Consider the following 12,722-nt stretch of genomic DNA (forward strand, 5'->3'; position numbering starts at 1 on the left):
AGGAAGGAGACAAGTTAGACTACACTTCAGGAGTCCACACAAGAGATGACAAAGTCCCAGATGCTTGGCTTCATCTGTGGGCCTGGAAAAGAAATGTGTAGATTAAACATATTTAATAGGTACTTCAATATGGTCTGAATAAATGAGTTCATGGAGCAAATAAAACAAACAAAACCAAGGAAGCAATTATTGATGGTTGATGGAGAGAGAAAAAAAACCAGTTAACATGAAATTTACCAGGTTTCCAGACTGGCAACTGAGACAACGATAATTGCTGTTAGTCTAGGTAATAGAGTAAACGTGCATTTCAAAATAGCACACTGCCAAAATGTTGCTGTTGCAAACCAACCGAACTGCAATATTTGGTTTTTTTTAATGTTTTTTTTTTTTAATTTTTGAGAGAGAGAGAGACAGACAGAGCACAAGCAGAGGAGGGACAGAGAGAGGGGGAGACACAGAATCCAAAGCAGGCTCCAGGCTCTGAGCTGTCAGCACAGAGCCCGACGCGGAGCTCGAACTCACAAGCTGTGAGATTGTGACCTGAGCCAAAGTCGGACGCTCAACTGACTGAGCCACCCAGGCGCCCCTAAGTTTACACAATGTTGTATGTCAATTATATCTCAATAAAGCCAGAAAAAAATAAAATGAGATATATAAAATGTTTCACATAAAGTCCTGTGGTCAATGATCAAAGAAAGCAACCTTGTGTGACTATTTCACTACATTTTAATGTCAATAGGATGGTTCAGCACTTACTGTGATTATTTTTACCTAATAATGAATTATTAAAATTGGGGTATGGCTCTTTAAGGGAGATGTGAGGTTAAAAAATAACCCTGATTTTTAGGGTAGGAAAGAGATACCCATACTAAAATTGGACAGGGTCCCTGAAAGAAAATCCAGCAGTATCAAAGAGACAATAGACCACTCTGATTCCAGTAGCAAAAGAAATCTATTCCTTCTAGTTGCTGTAATGGAACCTTCACTAGCTTGAAAGGAAATCTGAACATCAAAGCATAAATGGCACTCAGATTGCTCTTAGAATCATGTCAGAAGGCGATGGGGAGTTAACTGACTTGCTTGATGGACATGAATGCAGAACAGCAGCATAATCCAGACCCAGAACGGATGTGGACAGAACTAGGAAAAGAAAAAGACTTGGAATATACATATATATATATATATATATACACACACATACACATATGCATTCTTTGGCACACCTGCTAGAAGTAAAATAAAATTGTAATAAAGAAGACATCATAATGATTGGGGGTATATTTTATCCTAGTACGTGTTTATTAATGAAAAGTATGTCGGCAGGTCCATCTTTATCCTCTCCTTTCACAATTGTGTGAGAAATACTTTTTCTTTTAACTGTTTCTATTAGCTGATCATAGTCTCTTCTTCTTTAAGTTATGTTATCTCAGCAAAACTATTCACATAGACCCCCAATAGGTCAAGCTCTTCAATCAAAGCTACGTAAAAATTATCAGCACTTACTAATACACTGTGTCATCGAAGTCAATAAGTTCCAGTAAATTTTTACCTGGGTTTGGAAAACCTCAGTTAAGAATAACTTCAAATTTCTAAGGAAACAGACACTGAGGCCTAACACCATGTTGTTTAAATCCCAAACGCTTCTAGCTTGCTTGTCTGGGAACATCCTTTGATTCATCAGCTAGTTTCAAAACTCAGTGGCTTTGGGCACCCAAAATAGATTCAAGTTACAGGATGTTTAACTTCTCATAGTAGCACAAATGACGGGCTTCCAGTCATAGATTTTATTCTAAGGTTATAAGTATTTATTCCTCTATTTCTTTTTTCTCTCTCTTCCCCTCCCCCCACTTCTTTTTCTAACCTAAGAACTGGAATTAAACAGATTCATATAAATTGCTGGTATTGTGGTAACGTCATAATAATCACGAAATGTTATAGATCATCAGGAATGATATACATTATCATTTATTTAGGCCATGGAAATGGCCTAACAATTATTAGTTCATAATGTGCTCATACATTTTTTTAGATTAATAGTTTAAAGTAAAGAGAATCTATTTCCATACAGGCCAGGATATATGAATTTCCTGGATTTGCTCTTGAACTAAGATATTATTTTGATTCAATAGATAAATTCCCTTTATGTATGCAGTTGGTATGAGATAGAGCTAGGAGGACATGCATTCTGGTTAAGAAGTTTCTTTAACATCACCAGTTTCTCTCCTGTCCAATGGTATGCATTAATAAGAAGAATAAATGAGGTTTGAGATGCAGGCTTTTCCTTTTCTTTCTACAGAAATCATGGCCCACACAGTGCTTACACCTTTGACCTTGGCTTCAACAACACCATGATCTCAGCAATTTGCCTACCATTCCTGCCTATTGACCTCCTGTGTATGAGCCACATTACATCAGAGAATGCCAGGGTCAATAATTAATATTTCAGAATTATAACTACAGATGAACCTATGCAGTTGCATTTTCTGCAATACTATATTGTCTACTGCTATTTGTTTTTAAAATAAAAAAGGAGCAAATAGATTATGTGTTTTGCTAACAAATATGATTCCAAATGGGCAAATATTGTTAACATCTCTATACAGTAGGTATTTAGATTCTATAGGCCTGGTTACAAGCCAGAGCCAATTCTAGCTTTCCCTTCCTAAGTATATTTGAATGATGCCTTAACTGATCATTGAGAAACAAATAAAAAAAAAAAAATCAATGAATATAACTGATTGGCCTAATACTACACATATCTCTCTATAAGTATAATACTATACTAGTCAGAAGTTTCTATAAGTAATTTGAGCGTTAAAATCAAGGCAGCTGTGCCTTCAAATCTTTCCCCACTGTTTACACATTTTATAACAGGGACAGCTATGTCCGTGTAACACAATTCAACTTTCAGGGCAGAATGGATGGGTCTAATCCCAGTTCACCTCTGAAAATATGTCATTCATTACAAATACGACCACAGCCTCATCTTGCTCATCTCCCAGTGGAGTCAGTATAAACCCAGAGTTATTAAATAGCCACTTTGTAGTATACAAATTGAGAAACAAAGGGAATTGGTTTGTACCTAGGAACTAACCCAGCAACTGCCCAATGGCAAAGCTAAGTGGTGAAACCAGTACAGCCCCTCCTTCTCTGACATTCTTTAGCACCAACCTCATTGCCACGTGTGGGTTCCAAAAGAGGCCCTTGTACCCTTGTATGAAATTTGACTTCCTTTAAAACAATTTTCTTTTAGCTAAAATCAAAGAAGTCCGAAGAAATATAACCAGGGACCAGAAAGTCTCAAATCAAGGATGGTTAATTGGTTCATAATCCCAAAAGAGTCTGGCCAAAAATTTATTGCAAAAGGAAAAGTAACATTTAAACCTTTAAATATATTCCTTATGTATATAATATTGATCAATTTTCTTTTTTTTTTTAATTTTTTTTAACGTTTATTTATTTTTGAGACAGAGAGAGACAGAGCATGAACGGGGGAGGGTCACAGAGAGAGGGAGACACAGAATCTGAAACAGGCTCCAGGCTCTGAGCTGTCAGCACAGAGCCCGACGCGGGGCTCGAACTCACGGACCGCGAGATCATGACCTGAGCCAAAGTCGCCGCTTAACCGACTGAGCCACCCAGGCGCCCCTGATCAATTTTCATAAAGAAAGTAGAAAAATCTCTAGTAAGCTTTCTGTCTTGTATGCAACAAACCCTCAGAATAACTATACCATTTGAAGAGAGTAAAGCCGTATCGAATGTTAACAGTTTACCCCAAAACATGTCATCTGCATGTCAGGCAGGTGGCATTAATTTCTTACAATAAGAGGATTAAAATTAAAGTTAAATTTGATTCTTATTCATTTGGGGAAAACAAGGTAGTGCCCATTTTAAGACAGAGGCACATATGGAGATAAGCAGAGGCAATGAGAAAAAGGGACCAGAAGAAGGCACATTGCCAAATATCATGACTTTCAATCTGTTTACCAATCCCATCCTAGATACCTCTAAAGGCCTTTACTTTTTTACCTCTGAGTTTTCAGGCAACAGCAAAAATATAAATATGTATAAAGGGGGATAAATGATTCAGCTAGGATTTATTCTGTTAGCTGAGAGCCAAAGGCAATTTCATATTTGCATTTTTATCATCACCTCTTAAAATAAGATTACATAAATTCTAAATTATCCAGTTGTTTTTCAAACCTTTTTTGGCATCAAATTTTGAATTAAAATTTATATTTGAAATAATTAAAATCATTTTTCTGGGAAAAAAATTTGCTATTTTACACCTATGGGATTTGGTGGAAACTTTAAATTTCTGTTTCTACAATACTTTCCAAAGACTACTGACCATGCGATAACCATTTTGATTTCTAAATTCAAGGCTGGTGGTTCATTAATGTAATATTTTAAAAAATACAAAGTGACTCAATGAAACAAGGTAAGTAAACTCGTTCATACATCTAGCAAAAATGGATCAAACCTCCCACAACAAGCAAATTCAAAGAGATAGATTGTCTTGTTCCTTAAATTACACTGAGTAATTGAGGTGTATTTTATTTTAAAATTTTCACGTATTCATTAAATGCTATTCAATAACATATTTGTGATTTTTCAATCATTGCTAATTCCATTACTTACGGAGCAACATAGTTTAGAAATCATTACAAACAGAAATCTTGGTCTTTTGAACTGGGGTTTGAAAATGGTTGAGAAAGGGAATTAAAAAGATATTATCAATTCTTGGAAATTTGCTCCATGAAATTACACTTCAGCTGCTCACTTACTGTTATTTTTATAAACAAAAAGAAATGGTTATTGTTGGTATAATTATGGGATGCACTCCAGAGACTGATATTATTACACAGTGGATAAGGCACTACATAAATCAGAACGTTAGAAACAGGCAAATCTGACGTGTTGCTTCAAGAGCACTTATGGGCATAATGCCCTCTCAATGTGAATGACTAACCTCCATTATTGTTAATAATATTGTCTCATATAGGCATCTCAAAGAAGGAAACCATTTTCCTTTTATTGGTTGCCATTTCTATGTTTCTGAGTGAGTGCCAGCTCTTTGCAGATTGAACTAAAACTACTGATTTAAATGTGTACTAAATCTCCCCATAAGACGTTGAGCTATTAAGACTATCTATTACTGGTTTTTAATACTGGAACAAAGATGATGTCCAATGTTGAAATGCTCACAAGTCATCATTTAATTGCTCTTCATGTATGGCATACCACTATTCTTCTGTATTCTGGTAGGGTATCTAATGAGGCTGCAAATTTTTTTTTTTACTGTTTCTTTTACAAAAAAGCAAACTTCAGATTTTGAGTACCTGGAGACATGATAACCAAACAAACAAAAAGGATCTATCATCCACAACCCAAAATTTCTTAGGATCTAGAAGAAATGAATCCCTACTGGATATTGAGTCACACCAATCTATCATTACACATCATTCAACATGGAGGGCACACAAGTGAAAAGAGTTTGAGGATTGTTGTTCCAGGGACATAAATTGCTTATTGCTTCTTGTAATTGAAAAAGATTAACTCTTCAAATCAAAATTAGTATTAAGTGACAGGAAGTACGAAAGTTAACAAGACAAAATGGACATTCATTGTAGTAATGGAGAAACGTGAATGTTTGCCAAGATTGGAGAGTGTTTTTAAGTAGCAAGAAGAATTGGATTTTAAGTAACTTACCACTATTAAAATAATGTTAAGTGAAAAACATGAAAAGCAAGCACAAAGTACTGAAGGAGCAAGGAGTGGGTAAAATACGAGTACCAGAAACAAGTATGAGGAAAGACATTATACTCCGTACCCACAGAGCAGGTTCTTGGTTGTAAAAATAAAGACTAAAATTATTCAGATTATTTCTGCCTAAGTCTCAATTTCCTCAACCAGGAAACAGAAATATTAATAATCACCCATATTTCATAATATTTTTCTGAGTATTAAATGAATTAATAAAGATGAAGTGCTTCGAATGATACCTTAAATGCAGAGTAGCAACTCAATAAATGTTAGGTATAGAGCACCTGGGTGGCTCGGTCGGTTAAGCGTCTGACACTTAATTTTGGCTCCAATCATCATCCTGGTGTCATGGGATTGAGCCCCGCGACGGGCTCTGTGCTGAGCATGGAGCCTGCTTGAGATTCTCTCCCTCTCTCCCCCTCTGCCTCTCTCTTCTGCTTATGCTCTCTCTAAAACTAAATAAAGTTTTTAAAAATTAAAAAAAAATACCTGTTAGATTTTGCTATTTTGGTAATTATTATACTAAATCATGAAAAAGAGAGAGTCTAAAAGTGATCACTTTCCAAGTACTTTCCAAGTGACATGTCCCTTACCATGACATCAGAAAGAGAGAACATATTATATAAGTCTTCCCACAGTAAACATAACTCCGCATTTGAACTCATCAAATGCATTTTTTTTTCTTTAAGAAGGGCTTCTTTCTCTTTCATTAGCAGGTCTGGTAGATGTCAGTATCACATCAAATTTACAATTAAATATTTGTCTTTAAAAGTGTCTCTCTAAGTGATAGGGTATAGTGTGTCATTTCACTCAGTCCCTCAAAGCCTCCTGTAGAAGCCTATGGAGAAAAATTTTGAAGAAAAATACTAGAGAAAAACGACACTTGCATACAAAGATATAAATTTTAGTCAGCTCCCAGGAATGTCTGGGTGGCTCAGTCAGTTAAGCATTGGACTCTGATTTTGGCTCAGGTCATGATCTCACAGTTCGTGAGTTCAAGCCCCACACTGGGCTCTGGACTAGAAGTGCAGAGCCTGCTTGGGATTCCTTCTCTCTCTCCTCTCTCTCCCCACTTGTGCTGCCTCTCTCTCTCAAAATAAATAAGCTTAAAAAAATTAAAATTTTTTTCAACATTTATTTATTTTTTAGAGACAGAGAGAGAGAGAAAGAGAGAGCACAAGTGGGGGAGGGGCAGAGAGAGAGGGAGACGCAAATCCCAAGCAAGCTCCAGGCTCTGAGCTGTCAGCCCAGAGCCCCACACAGGGCTCGAATCCATAATCCATGAGATCATGACCTGAGACGAAGTTCGATGCTTCATCTGAGCTACCCAGGTGCCCCCCAAAAAATGTAAATTATAGTCAGCTTTTCTTTTTCTTAGAAACAATGACACCAAAAGACAATGGAATAATACTCCTCAAATTACTAAAAAATAAAATCTAACAACTCAGAATTATCTATTTAAAATATTCTTCAAAAATAAAGATTACCATTTTAAGATAAAGAAGAAAGAGCATATTCTTTTCCCTCCCAACCTGCACTACAATATATGCTAAAGGGAGCTCTTCAGGCTAAAGGTAAAATACCTTATGGCAACTCAGATCTACTGACAAAATGGAGAGCACTGGAAATGATACATTTAGGTAAATCGAGAAGAGTATATATTTTCTTCTCTTAGCATAAAGAAACATTATGTCCTTAAAAGATAATCAAAATCTTATAACAATGGAGTTTATAATATATTTAGATTTAATACACATGAAAACATTAGTACAAAAAATAAGGTTGGTAAATGAAACTCTACAGTAGCAATGTTCTTACATTTTAGATGAACAAGTACAATATTAACTCTAAGTAGACTGTGATAATTTAATGATACATACTATAATTGTTAGAGTAATTCCTAAAAGAACAATAGGGAAATTAAACTGGCATACTCATAAAGAAGATTTAATTGGCCCAAAAGAAAGAGAAGGAAAGGGGCACCTGGCTGGCTCAGGTGCATGAGACTCTTGATCTCAGGGTCATGAGTTCAAGCTCCACGTTGGCCGTGGAGCCTACTTAATAAAAAAAGAGAGAGAGAGAAGAGGAGGAAAATGATAAATTGAATACAGATAAGATAAATGAAAATCAAATATGGCAATGGCAGACAAATAAAATCATGTCAATATTAATATTGACTGTAAGTGGACCAAACACTTTGTTTATAAGGATGTGAATGTCAGGGGAAAAAAAGCAAGACTCCAATGTTTATAGAGTGGAAAGTAGTACCAGACAAAAGAGGAGGATTTGATTATGATGAAATGATTAATTTGTCAAGAAGACATAAAATCTCAAACGCACATGTACACAATTGCAAATACAAAAGCAAAAATTGATGGAACTAAAAAAAATAGATAAGTAAACAGTAAGAGTTAGAGATTTTAACTCTTCTCTCTCAGTAATAGATAGAAGAAATATACAAAAGATCAGTAGTTCTATAGAAGAATTGCACAACACTATCAAACAACCTGACCTAATTAACATTTGTGGGATAGTCAACAACTGCCCAATTCACATTCTTTATAAGTGTACACGAAATGTTCCACAAGATAAAACAAGCCTCAATAAATTTGAAAAGACTAAAAGATTACAGATTAGGATCTCTGGCCACAATGAAACTAAAGTAGAGGTAAATTATAAAAAGATATTTAAAAATTTCCAAATATTTGGAAATTGAACAACAGACTTCTAAATAACCCATGAGTCAAAGAAGTCCCTACAAGAGAAATTAGACATTACAGCCAAGTAAGAGATAATGAAGATACTTGTCAAAATTTGTGCCAGGCAGCTAACACAGTGAGTGCTTAGAGAGAAATGAATAGCTCTGAACGTTTATATTACAAAAGAAGAAAGGTTGAAATTATCTGCATTTCCCCATTAACAAAAAGTTGAGCAAGTTAAACCCCGAGTAAGTGGAAGAAAGGAACAAATAGAAATAAGACCAGAAAAAAACAAAACAAGAGAAAGAATATAAAAAATAATAAAGCCGAAGCATGGCTCTTTGAAAGGATCAACAAACTGAGAAGCATCTAACATGACTGATAAATAAGAAAACAACTACCAATATCAGGAATGAAAGGAGTTACATCAGAATTCTACAGAAAGCCAGTACCAATAGGATGTTTATCTTGTTTTTTGGTTTGTTATGAAGAAATGGCTCATGCAATTATGGAGAAATGGCTCATGCAATTATGGAGACTGGCAAACACAAAATGTGCAGGATGGCCTGGCAGGCTAGAGAGCCGGCAGAGCCAATGTTCTAGTTCAAGTCCAAAATCAGTTTGCTATAGACGTATGAAGAGTTGATGTTGTAGATGAAATCCACAGTCATCTGCTGGAGAAATCTCTTTTGCTCAAGAAACACTAGTCTTTTTGTTTTATTCAAAACTTCAACTGATTAGTTGAGGCCCACCAACATTATGGAACTCAATCTGTGCTACTTATTTTAATGGTAATCTCATTCAAAATTGTGTTTTGTGAATGCCCTCACAGAAGCACCCAGAATAACACTGGATCAAATAAATGGGCACCTTCTAGCCCAGCCAAATGGACACATAAAATTAACCATCACAAGTGTGATACTGCTATAGATTTTACAGACCTAAAATGATAAGAAGAAAACATTTTTATAAACTTTATGTGCATATACTTGATAATTTAGATGAAAGAGATGAACTATTTGAAAATGTCACCTACCAAACTAAGCTAAAAGGAAAAAACACTATATATCCTTTTATTAAGAAAACTGAATTCATAACCAAAACCTTCCTTCATTGAATATGTCATAAAGATACCTTCACCTGTGATTTCTCTCAAAGAAACACTTAAGAAATAATACAAACCTTACACAACTATTTCAGAAAATAGAAAAGTGAATACTTCAGAACTCATTTTCTGAGGCCAACATAATCCTGATGCCATAACCTTGCAAAGAGATTATAAGAAAACTACAGACTGATATCACTCACGAACATAAGTCATAAAAGCCATTAACAAAATGATAGCAAACCCAGTCTTCAGTATATTAAAAAGATAATACCCAGGGGCATTGGGTATGCCTGGGTGGCTAGACAGGTTAAGCATCTGACTCTTGATTTTGGCTCAGGTCATAAACTCGTGGTTTGTAGGTTCAAGCCTTGTGTTGGGTTCTGTGCTGGTGGTGCAGATCCTGCTTGGGTTTCTCTCTCTCTCCTTCTCTCTCAAAACAAATAAATAAACTTAAAAAAAATTAAAAACTAAAAGTGCAAGAGATTTTTTAAAAATAAATTAAAAAAAGATAATACTCCATGAAAAATTAGGATTTATCCCAGAAATAGTTTAATATTTGAAAATCAATCAACATAATTCATTACATTATTAGAATAAAAGAAAAATTATATACTCACACCAATAAATGAAGAAAAAGAATTTAGCAAAAGTTCAACACTATTCATGCTTTTATTTTATTTTATTTTTTTTAAATTTTTTTTTCAACGTTTTTTATTTATTTTTGGGACAGAGAGAGACAGACAGAGCATGAACGGGGGAGGGGCAGAGAGAGGGAGACAGAATCGGAAGCAGGCTCCAGGCTCCGAGCCATCAGCCCAGAGCCCGACGCGGGGCTCGAACTCATGGACCGCGAGATCGTGACCTGGTTGAAGTCGGATGCTTAACCGACTGCGACACCCAGGCGCCCCAACACTATTCATGCTTTTAAAAAACACTTAGCAAATTAGGAATTGAATGAAACTTTCCTAATGTAAATAAAGGGCATCTATGGAAAAATCCACAGCTAAAAAATTCTTAATGGTGAAACATTAAACATTCCTGTCCACCTTAATTTTGGAAAAAGGCAAGGATATTCTCTTTTCCTAATTCTACTTAGCATGGTATATGATGTCCCAGCCACAACTACAAGGCATGAAAAATAAACAACAGATATAAAGTTCTAAAATGAAGAAGGAAAATGGTCTTCATTTTCAGATGATGTGATTGCTTACATAGACTGTCCTAAGGAATATAAAAAGCATCTCTTAAATTTAGCAATTTCACAGAGTATGATATCAATGTACAAAACCCATTGGATTTTTATATACTAGCAGCAAATTGGAAAATGAAAGTAAAATATAATTCCATTTATACTATGACAAAAAAATGAAAGATTTAGATATAATTTAACACATTTTTAACAAATTTAACAGATATGATTTAACAAATGATAACTTCTATACTTTAAAATACAAAACAGGGCGCCTGGGTGGTTCAGTCGGTTAAACGTCTAACTTCGGCTCAGGTCATGATCTCACACTCCGTGAGTTCAAGCCCCACGTCGGGCTCTGTGCTGACAGCTCAGAGCCTGGATCCTGCTTCAGATTCTGTGTCTCCCTCTCTCTGACCCTCCCTCGTTCATGCTCTTTCTCTGTCTCAAAAATAAACACTAAAAAATATTTTAAAAATAAAGAAATAAATAAAATAAAATAAAATACAAAACATACTGAAAAGAAAGGCCGACAAACATAGATATACTTTGTTCATGAATTGTTAAGACTCATTACCATTAAGGTACCAATTCTTACTCTATCAGCAGATTTGGAGGTCTTATACTCTCTCTGACTTAAAGGCTAACTATAAAGATGGAATAATTAAGTCAATGTAGCACTGTTACAGATACTGTAATCAATGGAACAAAACAGATGCACAACAGTCAACTGATTTATAACAACTTTGCCAAAGCAATTTTCAAAATGGAAAGAAAAATCTTTTAAAAATGGCCCTAGTATAGCTGAACATTCATATGCAGAAGTGTGAACCTTGACTCCTACCTTATGGCATGTACAAAAGTTAACTTGAGATGGATCAGAGACCTAAATGCAAAAAGTAAAACCATACAGATTCTAAAGGAAAACAGAAAAGACTATTTTTACCACAGGCATGCAGTCTTCTTAGACCCAGAAAGCAATAATCACAAAGGAAAGAAATGATAAATTAGAGGGCTTCACGAAAACGAAAACTTTCTGCTCATCAAAAAGACACTAAAAAGAAATGAACAGGCAAACTTCAGCCTTGAAGAAAATATTTTCAAAATCTACAGACAAAGAACGTGTATACAAAATATTTAACTCTCCAAACTCAGTAACCGAATGGCCAAAAAATCAAAACACCTTGCAAGAAAACCCTCTGTAACAACTCCAAGAAACATCATCATGAGACAAGGTAGGTTTTTTTCCCAGGTAATAGACAATGTCTCCTTTTATTCAGACGTATATCTACTTAATAAAAATTAAGTTCGACTGTGGGAATACAAAAGGAAACAGCGCCTAGTGTTCCTAGTGATGGCTCACAACCTCAAAGGGAGGGAAAGTCGTGAGTGAAATTCCACGCTTCAGACCAGAAAATGGTCAACGACAAAGCACTTTCATAAACCCCAATGTAAGAGAAGTAGAGAATACCGCAGAAGCAAATAGGACGGCCGGCACACTCTCCGGGCAAAAGTTACCCCAGGGGGCAAACAGGAAGCGCAAGTCACGAAGGACAGCAAGAGTTGGTAGGAGGAAGCATACACGTGGGGCAGGGAGAGGAGGGGACGCGGTACAACAGAGATTTTGGACAGATGGAACAAGATGAGCAAAGGGCAGAGAAAACACGGCACATTTGGCAAACTGAAAATAGCTCCGCGTGGGAATTCACATGGAGTCTGTGAGCAAGCCTGCTCCCAGGAACACCTGGGTTGCTGGAATATGCCAAGGTAGACGTGACGCTTGCCCTTGCTCGGCAGGGGGGGATAAGGAAGTTCATGTTTTGGAGAGATACTACACACTGGTGTCACCAAGTACCTCATTTCACCGGCTGGCCACCCTTCAAACAGTTCAGATTGCACCTGTAGGAGGCCTGCCTTCTTCGCTCATGGCCTCTTGTAACTATCTTTACAGAGACCTCGC

The sequence above is a fragment of the Neofelis nebulosa genome, chromosome 11, assembly GCF_028018385.1.
Source record: "Neofelis nebulosa isolate mNeoNeb1 chromosome 11, mNeoNeb1.pri, whole genome shotgun sequence".
Taxonomy (NCBI): Eukaryota; Metazoa; Chordata; class Mammalia; order Carnivora; family Felidae; genus Neofelis; species Neofelis nebulosa.